Raw genomic sequence first — 26,458 nt, 5'->3', positions numbered from 1 at the left:
AATGTTTTTGTAAAGATTGAACTTAGGGCCTCAAGTTGTTCTCTTCAGCTGGTCCTTCACATTCTAGTTACAGCTGTTTTCCTTCTCTTTCCATCGCCCTACTTTCCTTTGTGTATATAGGTTGATGCTGACCACCCAGAAGGTGATGCTGTTAACTGGCTTCCCCTGCAATACTGTATATTGCCTTACACTCATCCATGTCATGTACTGAACTACATCAGTCATCACCTTCACTTTGGTTTTGTAGCAGGTGTGTGCTCAATTGTGCAACACTCGTTGGATTAATACCGTGTGAAGTTTATCTCACAAGCAACTATAGTGTCTTTGTATTTTACTTCAATCCCATATTAATATATTGAGTCCAAAGTTATTACTAAAATTTTTCAATTAAATTCATCTTAATATAATGGAGATAGTTTTGTGATTCAGTGCCGAGTTTCAATACAAGGAAGGTAGATTGAGACACCTAAAAAACTTTTCATAAATACAGATGCCAAGGCCAAAATCTAGACCTACTGAATCATAATATCTGAGGGTTGGTCCTGGGCATTCATTAGCTTACATAGTACTTTCAAATGTTGTGGTGATGCTCATCCTAGTTAAGAATTATCTTTCGGTGTTTTCAATGATTTTTAGGATTTGGAAAAACTAGAAATTATATCTCTCATGAATGTCGTGGATCTAGAAGGAATTAGTGTAGTAGAATGTTACATAGAATATATATATATATATATATATATAATATATATATATATATATATATATATATATATATATATATATATTATATATATATATATATGTAACAAGCCTGTACTGAGAGGGAAAGTATTCCATGCTCCAGCCTGAGCTCTGTGAGTGAATGCTTGGTTTATTTTTACTGGATATTTTTCCCCCTAATCTGCAAAATGGGGAAGAAACGTGTTATATGGTGGTTGTAGTAATCATGTGTGAATATTCAGATTGCATTTCAAAAAAGGATATAGGCCCTCACTGTTTGAAGTTGGTTTAAGTATTTGATGTTGTAGTACCTGGTGGTGGGAAAATTGATTTATACTGGAGAGATATCCTCCTACTACCACAGCAGAAGCAGATTTGCAGGTCCCTATGAAGTCCTCATATTTTTTTAATAGACTCAAAAAATTTTGCAGTTTTAAGTATACAGAAAAATTGAGCAGAACTTACAAAGAGTTTCCATATACCCCCTGAGCCCCCATGCTGGTTTCCCCAAAACCAAACTGTCTTCCAAAGTGCTATGCCATTTTGCTTTCTTAACAGCAATGAATGAGAATTTCTATTTCCCTACTTCCTTGCCAGCATTTCATGCTGACATTTTTTAATTTTTTTGGATTTTAGCCATTCAAATAGCTGTGAAGTGATGTCTCATTGTTGTTTTAGAAATTGAGAGTTTTAAAAGAGTAAATTGGAAGACAGATTGGCGGTTTCTTACAAAACTCTTACCACATTATCCATGATCATACTCCTTGGTATTTACTCAAATGAGTTGAAAACTTTTATGTCCACATAAAAACCTACACAAAGATATCTGAGATTCCTTGTGTGAATATTTGAAACCCTTTGTGTGTTCACCTATGTGAGGTCATAGTTTCATGGCTATGTGGAAAGCTTCACGCTGAATCAAGCTCCAATTATTATTTCATTGAGGTTTTTCAGTGTTGAGTTTATTTTGTTTTCTCAGGAATAAATTTTCCAGGGACATTTTTGGTTATCTGAACAGATTCTTACTGTTCCTGGGTGAAATTGATTTTGAATATTCTAATACCTGCTCCTACTATCTATATGCTTGCCCGGGTCTTGAGTATTGTTTGTCTATAAAAGAAAAAATTTATATGAAGAGGGTAGGCAGAGGATTGGTAAGGCAGTTCTTGAGCTGGCTCCTGGAATGAAAGTGTTTAAAAGGTTAATTCTCAAACCCTTGCCTTTTTGACAAACTTTGTCTGAATTACCATTTCAAAACCTTATAAAGGGAAATTTCTACCTTAACCCAATATATAGGAACAGAGACCAGATTTGCCCTCACATTCGAAAAGAACAAAAAACATCAAACATAGAAAGCAATGGTTTCAAGACATTCAATCAGGCAGTGAAGGACACTGCTCCCTGAGAAATGAGACACAAATGAGATGAGTCCTATGATCGTGCCAGCTTACTACCTTGAAAGAATTTTCAAGAAGGGGAACAAGGAGGGAAAATACAGGTAAAACTCAGCAGGTCATCTAACGCGATGCATCTGAGAATCTGAAAAGCAAAACATCTAGAGTTCATAGAGCAGGATATAAGAAAGAAAAGAGCTGCATAGAAAGAGAACTCTGGAGATCTTCAAAGGCTTCACCATAAATATTCATCTGAGAGCAGATCGGTGCACAAGTGTGAGGTAACTACTCAGAGCCAAGAAGAGAACTCAAGAGAATTAAGGGTAACAGTGGCTGCCCTGACACAGGGCTGGGAAGAGTGCCTGTTCCCAACAGATGGATGGAAAATCTTATGATTCATAATGCCTTGGGCAGAGTAACAGAGGATTTGATCTCAGTGGTGTAAATAATTATTATTAGATCACGTATTCTCAACAGGGACAATATCACTTCCAAGGGGTTAAAAATCAGTTCTTGAGAGTCAAGGAAATCTTAGATATCAAAATATTTTGTATACCTCTAAATAGCCACAGTGTATAAATTGAAATGCTGTATATTTGTGGCATTAAAATTTCATGAGAAGAGGGTGATTTGAAAAAAAAAAATCTAAAAAGGCTTCCTAGAGGATAATGAAAAATATTTAAGAAACATTGCTCTGAGGCTGACCTTTGCTCTGGTCTCATCTAAAAAATATTAAAAGAAAGACTAGGAAGCTTTAAACCATTTTAAGTAATTTAACTGCACTCCATGATAAGGCTTAAGAATATTTATAAGCATACAAAAATATCTAACACCCAACAAGAAAAAATGATTACCAGGAATGCAAAGTAGTAGGAAAATATAAAACTTCCACTCTTTGAGAGATATTGTTAAGAGAAGAAAAAGACTAGTCACTGACTGGGAAAAAATATTTGCAAATCACATATCAGATAAAGAACTTATATTCAGGATACAAAAAAAACTCTAAAATACTGATTTTAAGAAAACTAATATCCCAGTAAAATGGGCAAATTATTTGAACAGACACTTAACTAGATAGATAGATAGCGAGATAGATATGAGAATGGCAAATATGCTAATCACATGGAAAGATGTCAATATCATCATTAATTTTTAGGGAATTTCAAATTAAAATGATAATGAAAAGACATATCTTTTAGAATGGCTAAAAAGTAAAAGACTAACTATATCAAGTTTTGAGGAAGAGCTGGAGGACCAGGAGTTCTCATACAATGCCGGTAGGAAGGCAAAATGATACAACCAATTTGGATATGAACTTGATAGTTTACATATCTAGGCAGTTACCATAAGGTCTAGCCTTTCTACTAGACCTTACCATAAGGTCTAGCCTTTCTACTCTAAGGCATTTTCCTGATATAAGTTAAAGCATATGTTTATAAAAAGACTTGTATTTAAAGTTGCCAGATACCTCATATATATTCATGTCTTATAGGTATTGAATGATTTGGGTTTGTATCCTGTATTCACATTGTCAGGATACTCTAACTATCCTGCATTCAGATTTTTTTTTAATAAATTACATACATTAAGTAGTTAAAGTTTTTTTTTGTTTCCACCATGGTAATTGATGTTTTAATCACTTAAATGGCAAAGATACTTCAATCTATTTTTAGTTTTTAAGTTCATAAACGTTTCAGTAATTCAACTCGGTTTATGATCAGTTACGAGGAATCAGGAGTAACAGATTCATGTGTTCATGAGATCATCATACTCATTTTTTTCAACTCTTGCAATACTTCATATTATCTGTTTTTCTATTTGTATATTTTTGAATGCCGAAGTGGCAAAACAAAAGTATACATTTTATGATGAGTATTCTGAACAGTGGACATTTATAAAGAGAGAAAAATGTCTTTTGAAGCTCTTTGTACATTTGTTATTATTCACTCAATTTCAGAAATCATGGAAAGTCAGATATAAATCAGTATATACTAACAGCTAAGCATAAAAGATGTATGATTTTTTCAGCTAGTACCAAACAAAGTGATTTAAGTAAAAACTTTGATTAAGAGAAATTCAGATGAAGAAGATAAAATAATCACAGCAAAAGATATAATGACCTTCCAAATTGTACATCAACAGTCTCTTAGCCCAAATGCTTGTTTAACATACTTCTTCCAGAAGCATTTTGACTCCAGAAAGCCAAGCAAATTTTCAAGTTTCTGGACCAAAAATAACAAAACCAAAAAAACAACCAAAAACCAAAACAAAACAAAAATCCCTGCAATAATGAAAAGTTGTTATTCCTTGCTTTTATGTCATAACCATGGGTGCAAGTGATCACATTGCAGAAAAAATTCTGATCTTGCAATATTTTTGTCATGAAAGAGGCTTGCTCATTGTCTATTGCAACTAAAATCTCTTCCAGATAAGACTTCAGAAACAAGAGCAATTTTTGGCAGAGACAGTCTTAAGTTTAGAGTTAATGAGAAAAATCATACTATTTATGATCAAGATAATATAAATCCAAATTTTTGTGGATGCTTGCATAAAGGTACAAAAAATGTTTATTCAAAGACAAAAAAAGACATGGATGATTCTCTTGAAGGTGTTGGGTGTCCTACCTATATTCTGCATAATGCTTCTCAAATAGTATTCAATGTCCTTTCTATTAACATTGAAGTAATTGTCATGAAATAGTACTCTTACTTCATTTATACTGTTTGAACTGAGCAATTATATTTGTGATTTTATTGGTATTCTGTATTCTCGAATTCTCTTGCCTTCAAAACTCTTCTGGCTCTCTAACAGATGCAGAGAATCCTGTTTATTTGAAGTACTGACATCATGCTTTAATTCCTAAGGTTCCAAAAATTCTTGTTGACTTTTTAAATAATCCACTGAGTAAAGCCTATTACTTTCTCATATGTAGTTTTCAACATCTCTTTAGCAATAGGATTATGCAAATTGAAAGAAAAGAAAACTGTGTTGTTGAAGTGCTCCATTGCTTAAAAGAAATCGCTGAATGTGTTAAAGAAAGAATGGACCAAAAAATTATCCTTTTAAGTGTCTGTCCTTAAAAGGGACAGCATTACTAATAAAGAGGAAAAGGCATTCCAACTTTAAGTGAATAATTCTTATGGCATTTGCCATGACTCTTTTGAAATGGATTTCATCTTTTAAAGAATTTGATTCTTTTACAAGGATGTTTCTTAATACTCTTCCGGCATGGAATCATCACATGTGGTGTTGGAGAGAAGGGAATAAAAATTGATGGCAATGTTCTTTTTTTTTTGGCGGTAAACATTATTCTTAAAAGTCTTGATCAAGAGATGCAATGGAATCTTGAAGAAGGAGACACAGGTTATGGCATGAATGATGATATTATGTGCAAGAATGATATTGTGTGATTTGTACAAATCAGATTTAAAGATTGATTTTCAGAGTTGTTAATTTTATGACAGAATAATCAGTATACCAGCTCATAATGTTAATGCTTAATGAGTTTTCTTTCATGAATGTTCAATCGGCAAAAAAAAAAAAAAAGAGGAATAAGTTGTATATAACCACTTATAATGAAAATGGAACATAGATTATAATTGCAAGGAATTCTGTATGCAAATTCAGAAAAAAACAACTTTTAAGGAGAGTGAAATCTTTAAAGGAATAAAATTAAAGAAAGAAATATGTAGTTTTGATCATTGTAATTTATTTCAAATAAACAAGGAATAATTTTTAGTATAGTGCAATATTATTTTATGTCAATGTACATATACATAGGCAGTTAGAAATAATTCAAATTTAACTGGGTGCCTTGTATTTTTATTTACCAATTATGGTAATTCTACTTGCACATGAGTGTTCATAACAGCTTTATTTTTAATAGGAAATCTGTAAGCAACCCAAACATCCATTGTATTAGCCTGCTCATGCTGCCATAACAAAATACCAAAGACTGGATGGCTTAAACAACAAAAATTTATTTCTCACAGTTCTAGAGGCTGAGAAGTCCAAGATCACAATGCCAAACAAGTTGGTTTCTGCTGATGCCTCTCTTCCTGGCTTGCAGATGACTGCCTTCCTCTTATGCCATCACTTCACCTTTTCTTAGTGCTGGTGTGGAGAGAGAGAGGGAGGACTCTCTGATGTTTCTTCTTAAAAGGCCACTAATCCTGTTGGATCAGAACCCAGCCCTTTGACCTCATTTAGCCTTAATTACTTCCTTAGAGGCCCCATTTCTAAATATGCTCACACTGGGAATTAGAACTTTAGAGTATGAACTTGAGACGAACACAAACATTCAGTCCATAACATTCGTTAATAAATAAACGGACAAACTGTGGTAGAGGCACACAACATGTTATTCAGAAATGAAATAGAACCATTGATATAGGCTATAACAAATGACCTTCAAAATAATTATGCTGATAAAAGAAGTCAGGCAAAAAAATACATTCTGCATTATTCCAGTCACGTGAAAGTCTAGAAAGTGCAACTAATCTAGTATAGCAGTAAAAGTAGATTGCTGGTTGTCTGAGAATGAAGAAGGAGGATGTGGAAGTGTGGAAGGCAGGAATTATAAAGGAGCACGAGGAAAATTTAGGGGGTGGTAGATGTGTTCATTATCTAGATAGTGGAGTTTATTCGTTGATGTATATTTAATGTACAGAAATAAAACTTTTTAAAAATCTTATAAGGGCCACTGTCAATCCCTAAGAACCACTGTTGATATTGCTGGCTGGGGTCTGACCTCAAACTGGACAAAATTGGTCTTTTACCAAGTTCCAGAGATACAAGTTTACACAAGCATCATCCTTTGTGCCTTGTAGTTCTCATGGGGTTTTCTCAGTCAAAACTGCACCTCTCCGAGGCAAAACACCCACTATTTTTAATTTTTTTTTCTACTGTAAGGTTAAATCATGTGATTCTTTTTAACTGGCACAGTCTCATCAAGGACAATTTGGATTTGGAGTAGTTACTTTGAAGAACTTTTGAATGTAAATAAGATTGTTTATTTGAGAGATGCTTTAGAACAAAAAGAGAAAAGAATATCAGACTATACACTTGCCTGCATTCTTTAATCAGTATGAGGAGGCTTCCAAATGCAAGTTGAGCTCAAACATTACCTCACTGAACAATTCTTTGTCTGATACCAATGAAGACTGTAAAAACTTGAAACTGCTTCATTTGTCAGTGTTCCCATATCATGTTCCCTTCCTTGTTTTATCTTTACTTTCTTTTTTTTTGCTCCTCTTTCTCCTGAGCCAGTTACTACCTCAATGCCTTCTAAGAATGCAGCCTCCACATGGAGAAGATATTGGTTGTTCTGTAAACTTAGATCCCTGTACCACTGTTTAAGACTTCCTAAACGCCAGGACTTAAAGAACATTGTTATTTAAGTGTTCAAACTTGTTCTGCGCTCAGACCCTCTAAACCCTATTGATCACTTCCAATTAGAATACCTTTTAGTGAGCCAAGGTGATACAACATTTAGTTGGAGAAAAATTAACTGTCACAACCCTGGATATGTTTATGGCCTTGATGGTGGTGAAGATTTCACAGGTGTATATTTATGCCCAAACTCATCAAGTTGTATACATTAAATATGTACAGCTTTTTACATGTCAGTCATATGTCAGTAAAGCAGTTTAAAAAATAAAGTTACTGAATCTTTAAGGAACAGTTTAAAAATTAAAGTTAAGAAAATTCAAGCATTTATTTTGAACTAAAAATTTACATATTATGTGTATATAATGCACATATACAGAAGACTTTATATGTATGTATATTATTTATAATACATTGAATACATGTAAACACATTCATGAATAACGGAGAACAAATGAGGTATACTGATAAAAGAACATACAACTAGAATTCAGAAGTTCTGAGATCTATCTGACACTTTCAGGCCTTGTTATCAGGATCACAAAATGTTAATATCTCACTATTAATATTTCTCTTCTCTCAAAAATTTAGTAAAACAAAACAATAATTAATCCCACCCTGATTTCCCAAAGTTCTTTTTAAAACACATGAAGTTTTCAATAACAAATTATGTAATCCTGTGCAAATGAAGGATAATAGTATTATTCTAATGAGCTGTAAATGAGTATCACTTAAGTAGTTTCATTTAACCACTAATCATAGTTATGACCATTCTTGAAAAATAAATGTGTGACTTCCCTTTTGTAATTTCTGCTGTACCTAGTAATTTTCTTTTAAATCTAATTTTCACTTAAAATTTTGTCTTATTTTCTGTTTCTACAGGCTAAAACTTTCTCAGTCTGAAACCAATGACTGCTTTTTCTTAACTCTGACCTCTGTATCTTCACTCAGAATTCATCTCTTGACTCAGGCATTTTTTCCCTTCCAGATTTGTCTCTTTCCCTTTACTGATCCCCGTTGATTTCTCCAGGGCTTGCTTAGGTCATCTCCTAATATCTAATCTTATGAGTTACCTCAAAAACTACAAATTTGTGTGGATTCCTTTGGTCCGGATTCCTTTCAATCACAGGAAGTCTTATTCTTTTCAATTTCTTTCTTCTTCTTGAGTATTCACTCCTAACCTCTTCCACTGAGTTTCAGTCCACAGTGAGTCCTTCATTCTCTGAATTCTATTACCCTTAAAATCAGTGTCTCACTCTTTAGCTCTTAATTGGTCTTTTCTTATTTCCTCTGGGTCTTGGTGGGCAAAGACACCACCTTATATTTTGGTCACCCTTATAGGTCCTTAGCATCATTTTGGATACAGAGTTTGCACAAATACTAGGTGGTTGTTGGTTGATTGAACTAATTTGTTATTTATAATTCTACATATATTCATAACAGTCACTTATAACTACTTAATGACAAAAAGTACAAATGTACAGATACATATTTGATTTCATATAGATGCAAACTTACTAAAAATTAAGTAGACATAGAGTGTCAGCTACATCATAAAGAAATGAGCTCTTTTTAGCTGGTTTATGCAGGAGTGAAATGCTATCTGATAAAGGATACTGAATATTCAATAGCTGGACAAAAGCTAGAGCAATAGAGGGCAATCAAATGGGCTGTAAAACTCCCATTTATAAGAACATATAACATATACTAAATTGTCTATAAATCACTACTTAAACTTTGTTTTAAATTACTTATTATTCTGCTTATAAAGATTTAAAGTCTCCTCTGATCACTAAACCCAGTCCTGCTCCTTGTCCCATTACCCACAAATTTACAATATAGTATAGTCTTCAAAATGTGATGATCAGGTTTAATAACCAGTGTTTTGTGACATTGGAATTTACTTTCAATTGAAACTGGCAATTACTGGTACAGGATAGGGAAGAGAATATATAAAAATAAGCTCCAGAATTGAATTTAAATTTTTACACGTATTAATAGCAAAAGCTTTTACGATATTAAGTATATAATCTAAACAGAATCTAAAGCAAACATGAACTTTACAAACACTTTTAATATACAAAAATATACTTATTACATAAGGTGAATTAAAGTGCTAATACATTTTAATTTACATTTACTTTTAGGTCTGTATATACAAATAAATAGTAACCATTTAACTATTAGTCTTTGCCAGGTTCTTACAACAACTGCATTTATTGGATTCTATATCAATTTTATAGTTGAGAAAACTGAGGCACAAAAACTTTTGGTAACTTGATTAAGATTGCATGACTGAGTAAATGGAAGATTCAGGTCTTGAATCCATACAGCATAACTCTACAATTGTTGTTTAACCACTACCCTATATCATATCTTACACATAGTAAATGCTAAGTCTTACATTATCACTAGTTGTCAGGCTCTGTTTGAGTTTAGATAGATTAGATAGATAGATACATACATACATACATAGATAGATAAATAGATATTAGACAGAGACAGAGATATAGTAATCTTTTTTTTTTTTCTTGACTGCGTTGGGTCTTCGTTGCTGCACGTGGGCTTTCTCTAGTTGCAGCGAGTGGGGGTTACTCTTCATTGCAGTAAGTGGCCTGCTCATTGCAGTGGCTTCTCTTGTTGCAGAGCATGGGCTCTAGGAGCTCAGCCCTCAGTAGTTGCAGCACGTGGGCTCAGTAGTTATGGCATGCAGGCCCTAAAGCACGTGGGCTTCAGCAGTTGTGGCACGTGGGCTCAGTAGCTGTGGTTCGTGGGCTCTAGAGCACAGGCTCAGTAGTTTTGGTGCACAGGCTTAGTTGCTCCGCAGCATGTGGGATCTTCCCGGACAAGGGATCGAACCTGTGTCCCCTGTACTGGCAGGCAGATTCTTAACCACTGTGCCACCAGGGAAGTCCCAGATATAGCAATCCTTTGCAATAGATGCTAGTATTACCCTTTTTGTACAGAAGAAGATAAGGCACAAAGATTAAGTAAAATGCCCAAGTTTGCACAGATAGAACGTGGTAAATTGGAAATTTGAACCAAGACTCTTCTCTAGAGTCTAGGATCTTAGCCACTACAGTACAGTATTTCACATAATAAGCATACAAAAAAAAAATCTGCCAAATGAATTAACATTGTTGTGTTCACATTTTGATATATTGTTTCCCTGAAATTAGTTTTTTATTGGTCAGTGTTTTCATCTTAATATGTTAATTAATTCATTCATTTTTTTCAAGATAATGCAAAAGTAATAATACTGAGGATAATGAAGTCAATTGACTGAACTTTGATATAAAATTTTCTGAAAAGATGAGTTTTCTATCATTTGGGTGAGAGGTTTTGTAATACTTCTGATTTGCTCAAGAAGAGTATCAAAAATTTCTATTTGGGGAACTCTAAGAATTTCATCTGAGCATCAATTTCAATAACAGTTTTGGAACAAAACATCTGTCACTTACTACCTCAATAGACAGTCTTTATGATGCTCCAGGGGTAAGCCACTTACAAAAGTTTGATCATGGAAAAGCTGTGGATTCTAACCTGGGCTGTGTTACTGATTTGTGGGGTCAAACTGAAGTGATTTTAGATTTTGCTGAGATATTGTTTTTATTTTTAATTATCTAATATACAAGGGGAAGAAGAAAGGGAGGAAGGAAGGGAGGAAAGAAGAAAGGAAGAAAAAGATACTTAGAAAGAAAAGAAACTCAAATCTCCCTGAGGTCAAATGCTAGATATAGGTACTTTCCCAAATAATAATAATACACGTTAACATGAACTTGTAGATAAAAAGGATTGGTGAGTACAAAAATAGTCTAGTATTTCTAGATTCTTGAGATGATAGCAAAATAGAGGGGTCAGTCTAGAATAGTAATTAAAGGCTCAAAACTCTGAACCAGTGTTTTGCTGGTAACGACATGTCCCTGGGTAACTTACTTTACCTCTTTCTGCCTCTGTTTTCATACCTATAAGATGAGGATAATTATGACCCTCTCATGAATTAAATTAAATTACAGTTGACCCTTGAATAATGCAGGGGGTTAGGAGCAGGGGTGCTGACCCTCCAAGGAGTCAGAAAATCCCAATAGAATTTATAGTCTGTCCTCCACATCTGTGGTTCCACATTCATGGACTCAACCAACCATGGATCATGTAGTACTGTAGTATTGTATTTACTATTGAAACAAAATATGTGTATAAGTGGACTCATGCAGTTCAAATCCAAGTTTTCATGGGTCAACTGTACACAAAAATATGATTTATAATTGTATCTGACCTGTAGTAAGTATAATATGAGCATTGGCCATACTATTAAGATTTTTAAAGTTTTCACTTGATTATATGAAGCACTATTTGCTCAATGATTTTTACTTCAGCTAGTTAAAAAAATTCCCTTTCATATATAAATTTCTTGGGTGGGTCAGTTTATGATGACTTCTTGAACTAACAAATATTTAATAAATTCAAAAGAAAGTTCCATTGAATGCTTTGGTAGTCTGTATTTCTCCTGAAGCAAAATATTACTTCTAAATTTTATTTTGTTTAAATGTTCATGATAGCTGTTGCATAATAAAAGACCGAAATATGAAAATGAAAACATACAAAAAATAACAACAGGATTTTTTTTTTTTTTTTTTTTAAAGAGCAGGTGATATACAAGCTGGCTTTTTTTTTAATTTTTATTTTTATTTATTTAAACACTATTTTATTTATTTATGGCTGTGTTGGGTCTTCGTTTCTGTGTGAGGGCCTTCTCTAGCTGTGGCAAGTGGGGGCCACTCTTCATCGCTGTGCGCGGGGCCTCTCATTATCGCGGCCTCTCCAGACGCGCAGGCTCAGTAATCGTGGCCCACGGGCCCAGTTGCTCCACGGCATGTGGGATCCTCCCAGACCAGGGCTCGAACCCGTGTCCCCTGCATTGGCAGGCAGACTCTCAACCACTGCGCCACCAGGGAAGCCCAACAACAGGATTCTTAAATTGAAATATCCATGTTCTGTTCCATTTTATATACATGTAAGTTACAAGCACAAGATTTCAATTTCCTATCAGTAATATATCTAGTGCATAGAAATTGTAGAAAAGCTTTTTATTGCTTTTATAGATCCACTAACATAGCATGATAATTGTGTTAAAATCTTGATGATGTTTTTAAATCTGATTTTAATTTATTTGACAGAGACAAAGAATAAACATTTTTTTTAAAAAAAATGAATGAAATCAATCTCTCTTCTACCTAAGTTGTGCCCACTTCTCTTTGTTTGTAGAGGTGAGGATCAGAACATTGGAAATCTGATCATGTCAGAAGTCTTATTGAAGATCATGCTAAATTGCATATTTCATAATTTATGGGTGTATTTCCCATCTCACCTCTCTGATTCAAGATACACAGCAGAAGCAAGGTGTCTGTGATAGAAATGGCAGCCAGCTCTCTCCAGTAGTTCCTTTACTACCCTGAAAATTAAAGCAATGATGAAAACATCTCAACAATTCACTACATTGACTTTTTTTTTTAATTAATTAATTTATTTATTTATTATTTACGGCTGCGTTGGGTCTTAGTTTCTGTGCGAGGGCTTTCTCTAGTTGTGGCGAGCGGGGGCCACTCTTCATCGCGGTGCGCGGGCCTCTCACTATCGTGGCCTCTCTTGTTGCGGAGCACAGGCTCCAGACGCGCAGGCTCAGTAGTTGTGGCTCACGGGCCTAGTTGCTCCGCGGCATGTGGGATCTTTCCAGACCAGGGCTCAAACCCGTGTCCCCTGCATTGGCAGGCAGATTCTCAACCATTGCGCCACCAGGGAAGCCCACTACATTGACTTTTAACCATTATCCACATAATAAACACATATACATACACATCATATTAGAAGAAAAGAATGTAAAATCAGGGAAAAAGGATTTTTCTTAAATCACATTACAACAGTAAAAGCTTTTGGCAGTTTATCAAAAGCTCAGTAAATTTCTTATACCTTAAACAATTCCGTGTAAACTTCAAAACAGTCACAGTGGAATAGATCATTCAATTGTTTTTATCCTGAAAATAAATTCTGTTAGTTCCAAAATATAAGGAAACACTTTACGAGAGTAGAATTTAAAAAACAAAAAACTTCACAGCACATACAGAAACAACTAGCTTCATGCAATATAAGGCAAAACAGAGAACCATGCCTCATTCATATGTATGTTCATTTATTCATTCGTTTATTCACCACACTTTCCACTCCCCAGTTTTTGACCTTAAGTTCTGGAGTTAGCAGAAGGGACTCCAACCTCACCACTAAGTATTGCTTAAGCTTAACTTAAGCTACTTATTTATCAGGACTTCGCATTGTAAACATTAATTGAAACTAATGAACATATAATAATTAGCACAGATTCTGATACATAGTTACTTCCCAATATATGTTGTCCTCTTTCATTATCACTCAGTGCATTTTGCTGGCCAATAAGTGACATGAATAAGAACCTTGATCTCAAGCAGGTGAGAATATCATGGGATAAAAAGAAAAATGCATAGCATTAATATAATAGAGAAAGCAAAGAAGAAGAGAATCAGAGAAATATATGAGTTATATTATAACTAACAACTTCGAGGAAATGGAATGTTCATGTTATCTATTTCTGACTTCTACTCTGCATTTTTCCACCTAAATTATTTTTATCCCCTTCCTCATATATGAACAGCTTAGACAAAACCAAAACCTCTTCAGACCCCATGTAGTTCTCTACAATTTTTTTGTTTAGTGAACTAAAATCTCATGTCCATTCAACTCCATCAGAGCTGACATATTGAAAGCCTCCAAACATGGTTGAAAAGGCCCTACCTACACTGTGTGTTAATTAATAGAAATAGACAATTTCAGTGTTAGTTGATTTAAATTTTTGACCATTATAATATAAAACCAAAAGCTTTTTAGTAACATGTTAATGGTCAAAAAAATTTATTAGAAACAAAATCAGAACATAAATTTGTTAACTATTTCAAGTTCTCAATAAATAACTTTATAGGTCTGATTAAGGAGCCTATATTTCTCAATTCAGATTTCTTAGATTCAAATCTCAGCTCTACAACTTACTAGCTCCCAGAATGTTGAGCATGCCACCCACTCTTTGCCTCAATATTTTCATCTATACAATGGGCATGAAATTAATATCAGCCTCAAAGATTTGCCATGAGGATTTAATAAGCAATATGGGGAAAGTACTTTGAAATGTTCCTGGCATATCATTTTAGAATAAGAAAGTTTAGCTATTATTATTATCATCATCATTACTACTATTATTGATTAAATATCTGTTTTTGTGGCAGTGATTAATTGCCCTATTCCCTAAGAAATTTGATGCCACTGAAATCCTGGATTGATAGAGATTTTTCACTCAGAAAAGTAAGTTGTTAATATTTGATTTTTCCTGTAACTTAATTTTATTCTTTTTTTTTTAAGATTGAAAGTACCCAATTTCAAAAAAGGTTGATGCTTACTCTATTCATACTTCGTTTTGACTGGGGCATCTTTTTTGTCTTGGCATCATAGCCAGTTATCCTGTTCTTGCTAAAAAGACGGGCAGGCAGTCTCTTTCCACGTGGTCCATCCTAAACTAATGTTAATTAACTATGAGACCTCTTTCCCATTCCATAAAGATTCTACATTCTCTTAACCAGCCTTGCAACCTATTAAACCTTCTTGCCAAACTAATTTCCCACATTTTGCATTTCATATTTACCTTGGTTAAGTTCCAGATATACTTCACATGGATAAGATATATGCATACACACACAAAGCTGATTCTTTCTGCTTTTTTGTTATTTTTTTTATCATAGACATAAAGATATTTTTATGATTACTGCACAAACCTAGGAAAATTTTTAACAGAAGCAGCTAGCAAATTTTGATGACAGTATACTACATCTTATGTGTCCAAGTTGTGACACGTAAGTTGTGACAGGTGGCATAATACACTTGGAATTTTTTCTTTATCACAACAATCAAGGACAAGACCTTACTTTTACATGAGGGTCATTCTGCAGAACAATTTTAATTTTCTAGCTTCATTGGGAGATAAAAATCACGGTAATGTTATTCAGCATGTGAGTGTCATAACCTGTCTCATTTGTAAACTCCCCTCATCATCTTTTCCATATTCATTACAGAATAAAATGAAATAGGATAATGGGTAGAATTGAACATGACATTTATTCAAACCTTCTTGAGGTTGTGAAAAATAACTAGGTAGAGCAAACTTTGTTTTTTCTTCCTAACAGATTTTCTACTTTTGTGGGAAATCATTTTACTTAATGTATAAAGTTCCAGTTAAACTTATAAAACATCTTTAAAACATTTGGCAGAATGATAATTTATAGTAATCCAATTTCTAATCATAGAAGAAACACAGTGTTTTTATTATATACTGTTATGCAATCTGTGCTACTACATCCAATGCAATGATATAGAGCACACTTCAGCAGCCTGGGTTTATCTGCTTCAATGCAAGATTTCACACATGACAGATTGCAAATTATTATTTTGCAGCTCTATCACATAATCAGCAACCATTATCGCATAGTAACCACAGAGAGCTATATTTTAAATGGACTTCAGAAAACAAAACAAAGCAAAGCAAAAATTCTCATTGAAGCAGCTTTTGAACTATAAGACACTACAGTATTTGTAACGTTTTAATGATTTATTTTAGAAAACCTTAGCTTTACAGTCTACATTATAAATATTGTTTTAATCTCAAATACATAGAAAAAAAAAATTTATAGTTAAATATCTTTACTGAATGGGGGACTGGGTGAAGGTACCACCCATGTAAAATTCTAAGCTGTTCAAATCAAGATAAGGGCTCATTTAACTCTAACTATGTTATTCTTGATGTTCCAATAGGGATTTTTACTTATATGGATTAAACTTCTCCCACTGAAAATAACTACACTCAACAAATATACTCTAGGGAAATTGAGAATAACAGTTTGCTTTTTACCTCAGCTCATTTCCAAACCAGGTGTATAAAAGAACTCACAAAGAAACATCAAAATGATTTGTTGGTAACAAGTTTGTTCTTAGAAGAGTTTGCGAGGGAACTCGTTGGAAAAGACTGTTCAGGCTTCTTCAATCATCTTTCCGTGATACCTACTGCCCCCTGCTGACTCGTCGCAGAAATAGACCGTTGCTTTCCTTTGGAAATTTACACAAATGCTTTGAGTAACTGAGAAGAGTAATAGAATAGATATACTCATTAAGACATGATATTATAGACATCTTTCTCCTCCCATTACTATATGAAAAATGGTATTTCCTTATCTAAGTTCTGAAATGCCCTATTCAACTTGCCTTTGTGTGTTCTTAACTGATTTTCCAGTATCCCCTTTGACCCAATAGACCAGCTTATGCTATAAATCCAAAGCTAATGAAAACAATTAGAGAAGACCACTTGAGGTGTGAAGAGCTTAATGTTTTAGGGCAATTGAGAAAGATTTATTTGGTAAATCAGAAATATATTTTCATTGACTTTGGGTGTTTCGTGGTATTTCACTTTTGACAGCCTCTTGGACATGATCTCTTATGGAACAAAGGTTATAAATATATGCAGTAGATGTATGTACCTGGCACATTTACACATGACTAATGAGAAAACCAAAATATGCATTAATTTTCATAAAATAATTTACTTCATATTTTTAAAATATTGCACAAAAATAATCAATTAGATAATTCCTTTTCTGATCATTTATGCTATTTTCTAGTAACTTGAGCAGATTGAGGAAAAAATTAAGCTTCCTTTTTATATTTTAAATGAGGATTAATGGAAATTTGTTTCCTACAGATTGACTAGTCTGTAAAATGGAGCTTATTTCAACAACACTAAAGAGTTGTTATAAAAAGAAAATATCCAAATTCAGGCTACAAGTCTATGTTACAGGAAGGAAACTGTTCTACCAAATTACTGCTGACACTTTCAATGACTTGGGCCCAGGAGGAATCCACATACAAAGTAATATTTTAGTAAGGCTTCTGAGGAGTCAGTCATCAGTTGCAAGCTGAGAATATAACTACTTATTCTCTCTTCACCCTGAATTGTCAACCACAGTAACTGTGTTTCATTAACTAAATGAAAATAATACTTGTTATTGACAATGATCTTGGAGATCATTTATACTCATAATGTCCCTAACTATTTCACTTGGAAGAACATTAAAAAGAAACAAAATCTCAACCAAAAAAAGGATAATAATGTTAATAATTATTAACTTGTAGGTAAAAATAATTGTTTTATTTACTTGTATTTATAATTAGATATTTTAAAAGAAATTAAATATTAGTAAGAAAACACTACAACTTACAATACGTAAAATCCAATTTTTCTTTATATCAGGTAATTGGCATTTAATTATTATATAGACTGGTAAAGGATTATAGAGATTTTAAATAAATACATAATGAAGAATTACATAAATTTTTAGTTTTACATATACAATTATTATATTAAGTACTAATTATTTTTGTTCGACAAGACACTTATACCAATAAGCAGAAGATTACTATTTGCCAGAGGCAAATATTTGAACCCTACCAGATGATACATGTTATGATTCAGTTTTTCTCATGAAATTAGGAGTTATGGCACTGAATAGTCAATGCTCATAACCAAAACTTCTGTCCAAATTTATGAATTAATCTTGAATTATCCAGTTAGAAAAGAGCAGGGAGGACTGATGAGAGAAAAATCTACAAAACTGTAGTACTTATGTTACCGAACTGAACTTGGATCTGCTTGCCCACTTGCACAGCAAAGCCAATCTACTGACATGTGGTTGTGGTGAAGGAAAGCACAACCTTTATTGCATGGCTCCCAGCAAGGAGAATGAGCAGCTTATGCTAAAAAAATCTGAACTCCCCAGTAGCTTTCAGGGAAGGGTTTTAAAGCACATTGGGAGTGAGGGTTGCAGAGTGCGAGATTTTATGATTGGCTGGTGGTGAGGTAACAGGATGTTTCAGGAATCTTAATCATCAACCTCTTGTTTCAACCCGTCTGGAGTCTATGTGCTTGTGGTCAACGTGTAGTCACCATCCTCCACCTGGGTGAGGGCCTTAGTTTCTGCAAACCAACTCAAAGATATGCAACAGATGGTTATGTGTATCCTTTGAGAAGGAATTAGGACTCTCTTTTATTGCTGAACTATTAAGATATCATTCCTTTTCTTGCTTGACTCTTTTCTTTTGTTTCTGCATTCACTCATTTCCCTATTTAGTTAACTGCTTGAGTCTGTTCTTTGGAACTCAGGGAAGGCCTAGGAGACTAAAGCCTTTTTCTACAAACAAGAAACGGGGAATATGGTGGGGCTTTTGGACCCAAGAAGGCCCTGCATGGTCCTGCTCGATTTCAGTCCCACCTTTTCTTTGATACTCCTCAATCCGGAGGGGAACAGGGGAAGGAAAAGAAAGGGAATAAAGTTTTGGTTAGAGAGGCAAATCGACTCAGTGGGGGAACTCGGTTTTGGGGGGGGCTCAGTTTTACTTATCCCAGAATCCTCTTTACAATAGGCTTTTTCTTAAATATTACCAGTTAAGTTTGTTCTACTCAAATATTGATTACAAGATTATGTGTGTGTGGTGTGTGTGTGTGTGTGTGTAAATGGAACACTTCCAGGGTATTGAAAATGATTAATTTTACATATTTCCTTTCTAGATTCTGGGTATTACATATTATTTTAGTATTTCCCTGTATGCAGGAAAATATATGTATGTTTACTCAACTAACTCCTTTTTTCCCTGAAGAAAGGATAGGTGATAAAACTATAATCTGAAAGCAGGCACATATCTTTCTTAAATTAGTTTCAAACTTTTACTTATTTTTTAGAATATAAAAATGAAATGGGAAATGAACTAGAAATTTGGATGTGACTCTCAGTAAATATGCTGAGAATTTAGAAGTGGAGGCAAAAAGTGTTTGTTGAAACAATTTTAGAGTAATTTATTGTTTTTATTACCACTACAGTTAATGCTATCTACTTAGTAGAATATTTAAAGAAATCCTTTCTAAGCACTGATATAGACATTAAAATACTGGATTCTAATACTATCATGGTTTTCAATGTTATAACCTTTATAAATCAGTATACCCTATGATCTTTTATTCCCTTATCTGTAAATGATGGAAAGGGCTAAATGCTTTTGAAAGTCACTTCCAGTTATGTATTTCATCGATGAACATCAGCGAGCTTCCCTAAATGATCCATCTCCCAACCCCCATTCCCATAATTTGGCATAATCTGAAGAAACTCTTTTACTCCTCAGAACAACCCTATGAGAATGGCAATTAATCACCATTTCACCAGTGAGGAAACCGAAATTTAGAAAGGGTAACAGGCTTGTTGAAGTTCATCCATCCAGATGATAAATGGTGGAACTAGGTATCTACTTATAACAGTGGAAAACAACACTGTTATGGAAAAGTGGCTTTCTCAAAGAGGCTTTTATGGTAAAGGACATTTTTCTAAGAATAAAAAATACGTACATAGGTGAATCATTACTGTTACATTTTAAAGGTTGCTTTGTGGTTATTTTCTATGTAAACATAGATAGATAGGTAGATAGACTTGCATCACTATATGCACAAAACAATTTATAAAGTAAGCTTGAAAAAAGCAAATAAATTCAGCAAATTGTTTACAGACTTATACATTTAAGTAATAAAATATACCTGTTAATTTACACAATAGTTCAACAAAAGTTTAACAATAAATTAATTCAATGAAGTAAAGAAAAAGAGTTCTTGGATTATTTGGCTTATTTACATTGATTGAATTGATCAAAATGGACTAGTGACTGAAAAAGATTCATTGTGGTTTTGTGGTTTTCAGGAACTGACGTCAGGATGGAACATCTCTTCTGAGTATATGGACTTTGCTGTCTCATCTCATAGAATTTCTCATTGTTTAAATTATTTCTGTCATTTAATGGATTTTCACTTAAGAGTAGAATCTCATTACACTAAGTTGCCACCAACCTGAAATTTTACCTTTTAAAATAGTCTTTTCTCATCATCGCTGACTAATCTTCTCTAAATTTCCACTTCATTTGCAATTCTCTTTTTGGTCACTGAGGATCTCCAAAATGAAGTCCAGTTCATTATATGCCTCATTATCAGTATTACCATAACACTATTATTGTTGCTTACTCCAGTGACATTTGATGTCTTCGATTCAGTCTTATTCCTAAGAACCTTGGAAATGCTACAGCTAGATGATTTGGACCCTTTTCAAAGCACAAACTAATTTTATTCTGATACGCAATAAATCTCAGGGGTGTGGGGGAGGAAAAATAAATTTTCCTCTACCTTTCTAGGTTCTTGGCTGAGACACTCTGTAATAAAAGACAGATTAAGGAGAAAAATGAACAGAAATTTAATAATATGTATACCTCCTCTATACATGGGAGAGACCTAGGAAAACTGAGTAACTCCCTGAAATGGCCCAAGCCATGACCTTAAATACCATCTTCAGCTAAAAACAAAAGGAAGATGTTGGGTATGGGGACAGTCAGTTATGGGAGGTTATCAGGCAAAGCACAGTAAACAAGGGTATGGTTGTTATGCAAATTTAAGTTCCCACCTTCTCCATTGATAAGTTTCTAGAGATGAAGTCATCCTGGTACAGAGAGGGAAACACCCTTACAAATGGAGATTTCCCGTATAAATGTAAATGTCTTTTACAAAAGGGTAACTTCTACTTGTTTTTCACAGCTTCTCCTGTGACTGCAGTTTCTTAAAAATAACCAGCTCAAAATAATCTTAATGCCAAAGATACCAATTTTGGGGTGGCAAATTCTGCCCCCCTTCAGTGGGCCAAGAATAGCACTGAATTTGGAGAGGTGATTTTTTTTTCTTCTTTTCTCCTTAGTGCTAGAATAATTTAAATAAAGTCCCTATAGTTTTCTTTCATTTTTTTTCTTTGCTTGATGGGCTTTTTGGTTTTTGTTTGTTTTTGCTTTTGTTTTTATGCATAACATAATGGAGATTGTTTCAATTTACTTCAAAATTACTCAGCTCTGTACTGTTATTCTAAATTTCCATAAAACTTAATTTTTTTAAGTGTTTTCTTGTCTTTACCAGTTTTAATAATTTCACAGTTAGACAAGCAAAATAACTGAACTCTCCTCACCCACATCACTTTAAAAAACAATTTACGTGATCTCACCAGCAGAAGTTAAAATAGTAAACTTGGATAGAATTTTTTTTTCATTACTCATGTCAACATGTTACTGATCTGATTATAAATACAGAAAAATGAATCAGGGTTACAAAACTATGTAATTGATGGTACCAAATTTTGTGTTGATATATATATTTTTTAATGTATTGGAAATGTAAGTCATCACCATTATTGTTTGAACTATCCAGTTTTCATAGTTGTACTCCTCACAAAAACCTATATGGTATGAATTAGATTTACAAACTGTTCAAAATTCAGTTTGATAACATTGATAGCAATAACAAAAAACTCTGTCATGTTTTTAAAAATACCAGAACATTCTTCTGCCTTATGTTCTTGAACTAGAGAAAAATATAACCCAACATCCTAACTGAATTATTTACCCACTGGCCTTTTTATACATTTATAAGATAGGGGGAAATAAAAGAAACATCCTGAAATATCACATTTCTAAAGTAAATTTTAAATCCTAAAGAAGACATTAAAATTTGTTCAAGATAATTTTAATATTTTTAGTATTATAATTATGATGTTCAAATTATATACCATATACACTGACCAAGAAGGCCTTACTATTCCCTTCAGGTTCACTAGACTTTAGACGGGTTCCTTTCTGACTATAATCCCCTGACCTCCCTTTTCTTAAAGCATTTATTATAGAAAACTTTCAATTGTAAGTTATTTCTCTAACCTTTTTAAGATAGATATAAATATTCTACAATGCATGAGTTCTTTCTCTAGGACCTGGGACCATCCTTTTGAAATGTAATCATTAGAAAAGTAAAGCCTCTATCTCCCATTCTCTGTGGGAGAGTAGGAGCCTCACTTTGTTAAGCACCAATTAGCAAACCCTGATAGCCTAATCACATGGACCACTCCTCCACTAAGATCTCCAGTACTTTTCGATTCATCCACCTAGAGTTTAAAAGTCCTTCTGCCTTTTGTTTCATTGGAGTTGGGTTTAATATCTCTTCCCTATAGACTTGACCTCTATTGCAATAATTATTTTTTTAACATCTTTATTGCAGTATACTTGATTTACAATGTTGTGTTAGTTTCTGCTTTATAACAAAGTGAATCAGATATACATATACATATTTCCCCATATCTCCTCCCTCTTGCATCTCCCCCCCAGCCTCCCTATCCCACCACTCCAGGTGGTCACAAAGCACCGACCTGATATCGCTGTGCTAGGCTGCTATTTCCCACTAGCTATCTATTTTACATTTGGTAGTGTATATATGTCCATGCCACTCTCTCACTTCGTCTCAGCTTACCCTTCCCCCACCCTGTGTCCTCAAGTCCATTCTCTATGTCTGCGTCTTTATTCCTGTCTTGCCCCTAGGTTCTCCAGAACCATTATTTTTGTTTATGTTTTTTGTAGATTCCATATGTATGTGTTAGCATACGGTATTTGTTTTTCTCTTTCTCACTTACTTTACTCTGTATGACAGACTCTAGGTCCATCCACCACACTACAAATAACTCAGTTTCATTTCTTTTTATGGCTGACTAATATTCCATTTTATATATATGTGCCACGTCTTCTTTATCCATTCATATGTCAGTGAACGCTTTGATTGCTTCCATGTCCTGGCTATTGTAAACAGAGCTGCAATGAACATTGCGGTACATGACTCTTCTTGACTTACGGTTTTCTCAGGGTATATTCCCAGTAGTGGAATTGCTGGGTCATATGGTAGGTCTATTTTTAGTATCTTAAGGAACCTCCATGCTGTTCTCCAATTTCCAATTGGATTCCTTTTATTTCTTTTTCTTCTCCGATTGCTGTGGCTAAAACTTCCAAAACTATGTTGAATAATACTGGTGAGAGTGGAAAACCTTGTCTTGTTTCTGATCTTATTGGAAATAGTTTCAGTTTTTCACCAATGAGAATGATGTTGGCTGTGGGTTTGTCATATATGGCCTTTATTGTGTTGAGGTAACTTCTCTCTATGCCTACTTTCTGGAGGGTTTTTATCATAAATGGATGTTGAATTTTGTCGAAAGCTTTTTCTGCATCTATTGAGATGATCATAAGGTTTTTCTCCTTCAATTTGTTAATATGGTTTATCACATTGATTGATTTGCCTACATTGATGAATCCTTGCATTCCTGGATAAACCCTATTTGATCATGGTGTATGATCCTTACAATATGCTGATGGATTCTGTTTGCTAGTATTTTGTTGAGGATGTTTTCATCTTTGTTCATCAGTGATATTGGCCTGTAGTTTTCTTTCTTTGTGACATCTCTGTCTGTTTTTGGTATCAGGGTGATGGTGGCCTCGTAGAATGGGTTTGGGAGTGTTCCTCCCTCTGCTATATTTTGGAAGAGTTTGAGAAGGATAGGTGTTAACTCTTCTCTAAATTTTTGATAGAATTTGCCTGTGAAGCTATCTGGTCCTGGGCTTTTGTTTGTTGGAAGAATTTAATCACAGTCTCGATTTCAGTGCTTGTGACTGGTGTGTTTATATGTTCTATTTCTTCCTGGTTCAGTCTCGGAAGGTTGTGCTATTCTAAGAATTTGTTCATTTCTTCCAGGTTGTCCATTTTATTATCATATAGTTGCTTGTAGTAATCTCTCATGATCCTTTGTATTTCTACAGTGTCAGTTGTTACCCCTCATTTTTCATTTCTAATTCAATTGATTTGAGTCTTCCTTTTTTTCTTCTCCAGTCTGGCTAATGGTTTATCAAATTTTTTTACCTTCTCACAAAGCCAGCTTTTAGTTTTATTGATCTTTGCTATAATTTACTTCATTTCTTTTCATTTACTTCTGATCTGATCTTTATGATTTCTTTCCTTCTGCTAACTTTAGGGGGTTTTTGTTCTTCTTTCTCTAATTGCTTTAGGTGTAACGTTAGGTTGTTTATTTGAGATATTTCTTGTTTCTTGAGGTAGGGTTGTACTGCTATAAACTTCCCTCTTAGAACTGCTTTTCCTGCATCCCATAGGTTTTGGGTCGTCGTGTTTTCAGTGTCATTTGTTTTTATGTATTTTTTGATTTCCTCTTTGATTTCTTCACTGATCTCTTGGTTATTAAGTAGTGTATTGTTTAGCCTCCATGTATTTGTATTTTTTACAGATTTTTTCCTGTAATTGATATCTAGTCTCATAGCATTGTGGTTGGAAAAGATACTCGATATGATTTCAATTTTCTTAAATTTACCAAGGCTTGATTTGTGACCCAAGATATGATCTATCCTGGAGAATGTTCCATGAGCACTGGGGAAGAAAGTGTATTCTGTTTTTTTTGGATGGAATGTCCTATAAATATCAATTAAGTCCATCTTGTTTTATGTGTCATTTAAAGTTTGTGTTTCGGGCTTCCCTGGTGGCGCAGTGGTTGAGAGTCTGCCTGCCAATGCAGGGGACACGGGTTCGAGCCCTGGTCTGGGAGGATCCCATATGCCGCGGAGCGACTGGGCCCGTGAGCCACAATTACTGAGCCTGCACGTCTGGAGCCTGTGCTCTGCAACAAGAGAGGCCGCGATAATGAGAGGCCTGCGCACTGCGATGAAGAGTGGCCCCCACTTGCCATAACTAGAGAAAGCCCTCGCACAGAAACGAAGACCCAACACAGCCATAAATAATAAATAAATAAATTAATTTAAAAAATTAAAAAAAATAAAAAATAAAAATAGTGGTTCCCTCTGTTTATTCAAGTCTTGCACATCTTGCAAATTACATCAAATTATAAAAAAAATAAAAAAATAAAAAATAAAGTTTGTGTTTCCTTATTTATTTTTATTTTGGATGATCTGTCCATTGGTGAAAGTGGGGTGTTAAAGTCCCCTACTATGATTGTGTTACTGTTGATTTCCCCTTTTATGGCTGTTAACATTTGCCTTATGTATTGAGATGCTCCTATGTTGGGTGCATAAATATTTACAATTGTTATATCTTCTTCTTGGACTGATCCCTTGAGCATTATGTAGTGTCCTTCTTTGTCTCTTGTAATAGTCTTTATTTTAATATCTATTTTTTTCTGATATGAGAATTGCTACTCTAGCTTTTTTTGATTTCCATTTGCATGGAATATCTTCTTCCATCCCCTTTCAGACTTTCAGTCTGTATGTGTCCCCAGGTCTGAAGTGGGTCTCTTGGAGGCAACATATATATGGGTCTTGTTTTTGTATCCATTCAGCCAGTCTATATCTTTTGTTTGGAGCATTTAGTCCATCTACATTTAAGGTAATTATCAATATGTATGTACCTGTTACCATTTTCTTAATTAATTGTTTTGCATGTGTTATTGTAGGTCTTTTCCTTCTCTTGTGTTTCCTGCCTAGCGAAGTTCCTTTAGCATTTGTTGTAAAGCTGGTTTGGTGGTGCTGAATTCTCTTAGCTTTTGCTTGCCTCTAAAGGCTTTAATTTCTCCGTCAAATCTGAATGAGGTCCTTGCTGGATAGAGTAATCTTGGTTGTAGGTTTTTTCCCATTCATCACTTTAAATATGTCCTGCCACTCCTTTCTGTCTTGTAGAGTTTCTGCTGAAAGATCAGCTGTTAACCTTATGGGGATTCCCTTGTATGTTATTTGTTGTTTTTCCCTTGCTGCTTTTAATATCTTTTCTTTGTATTTAATTTTTGATAGTTTGATTAATATGTGTCTTGGTGTGTTTCTCCTTGTTTATATCCTGTATGGGACTCTCTGTGCCTCCTGGACTTGATTGACTATTTCCTTTCCTATATTAGGGAAGTTTTCAACTATAATCCATTCAAATATTTTCTGATTCCCTTTGT

The 26,458-nt window shown here is 34.1% G+C and overlaps 2 long non-coding RNA genes across 2 annotated transcripts in view; both read left to right on the top strand.

Annotated features, from left to right (window-relative positions):
- Window positions 1–19,706, top strand: part of LOC309639224 — a 1,035,697-nt gene extending 1,015,991 nt beyond the window's left edge. The window contains exon 2 of the long non-coding RNA XR_014251531.1: window positions 13,097–19,706. This is a non-coding gene — a long non-coding RNA (uncharacterized lncRNA). The remainder of the gene's footprint in view (window positions 1–13,096) is intronic.
- On the top strand, window positions 805–6,898 carry LOC309639257. The gene is made up of 2 exons (XR_014251562.1): window positions 805–3,464; window positions 3,496–6,898. It is a non-coding gene; the product is annotated as an uncharacterized lncRNA (long non-coding RNA).
- Window positions 19,707–26,458: the final 6,752 nt, after the last annotated feature.

The sequence above is a fragment of the Balaenoptera physalus genome, assembly GCF_965194825.1.
Source record: "Balaenoptera physalus genome assembly, chromosome: 12".
In the NCBI taxonomy this organism is placed as follows: domain Eukaryota; kingdom Metazoa; phylum Chordata; class Mammalia; order Artiodactyla; family Balaenopteridae; genus Balaenoptera; species Balaenoptera physalus.
The sequence above is the reverse complement of the archived record's forward strand: the minus strand, read 5'-3'. Positions and strand labels throughout refer to the sequence as shown.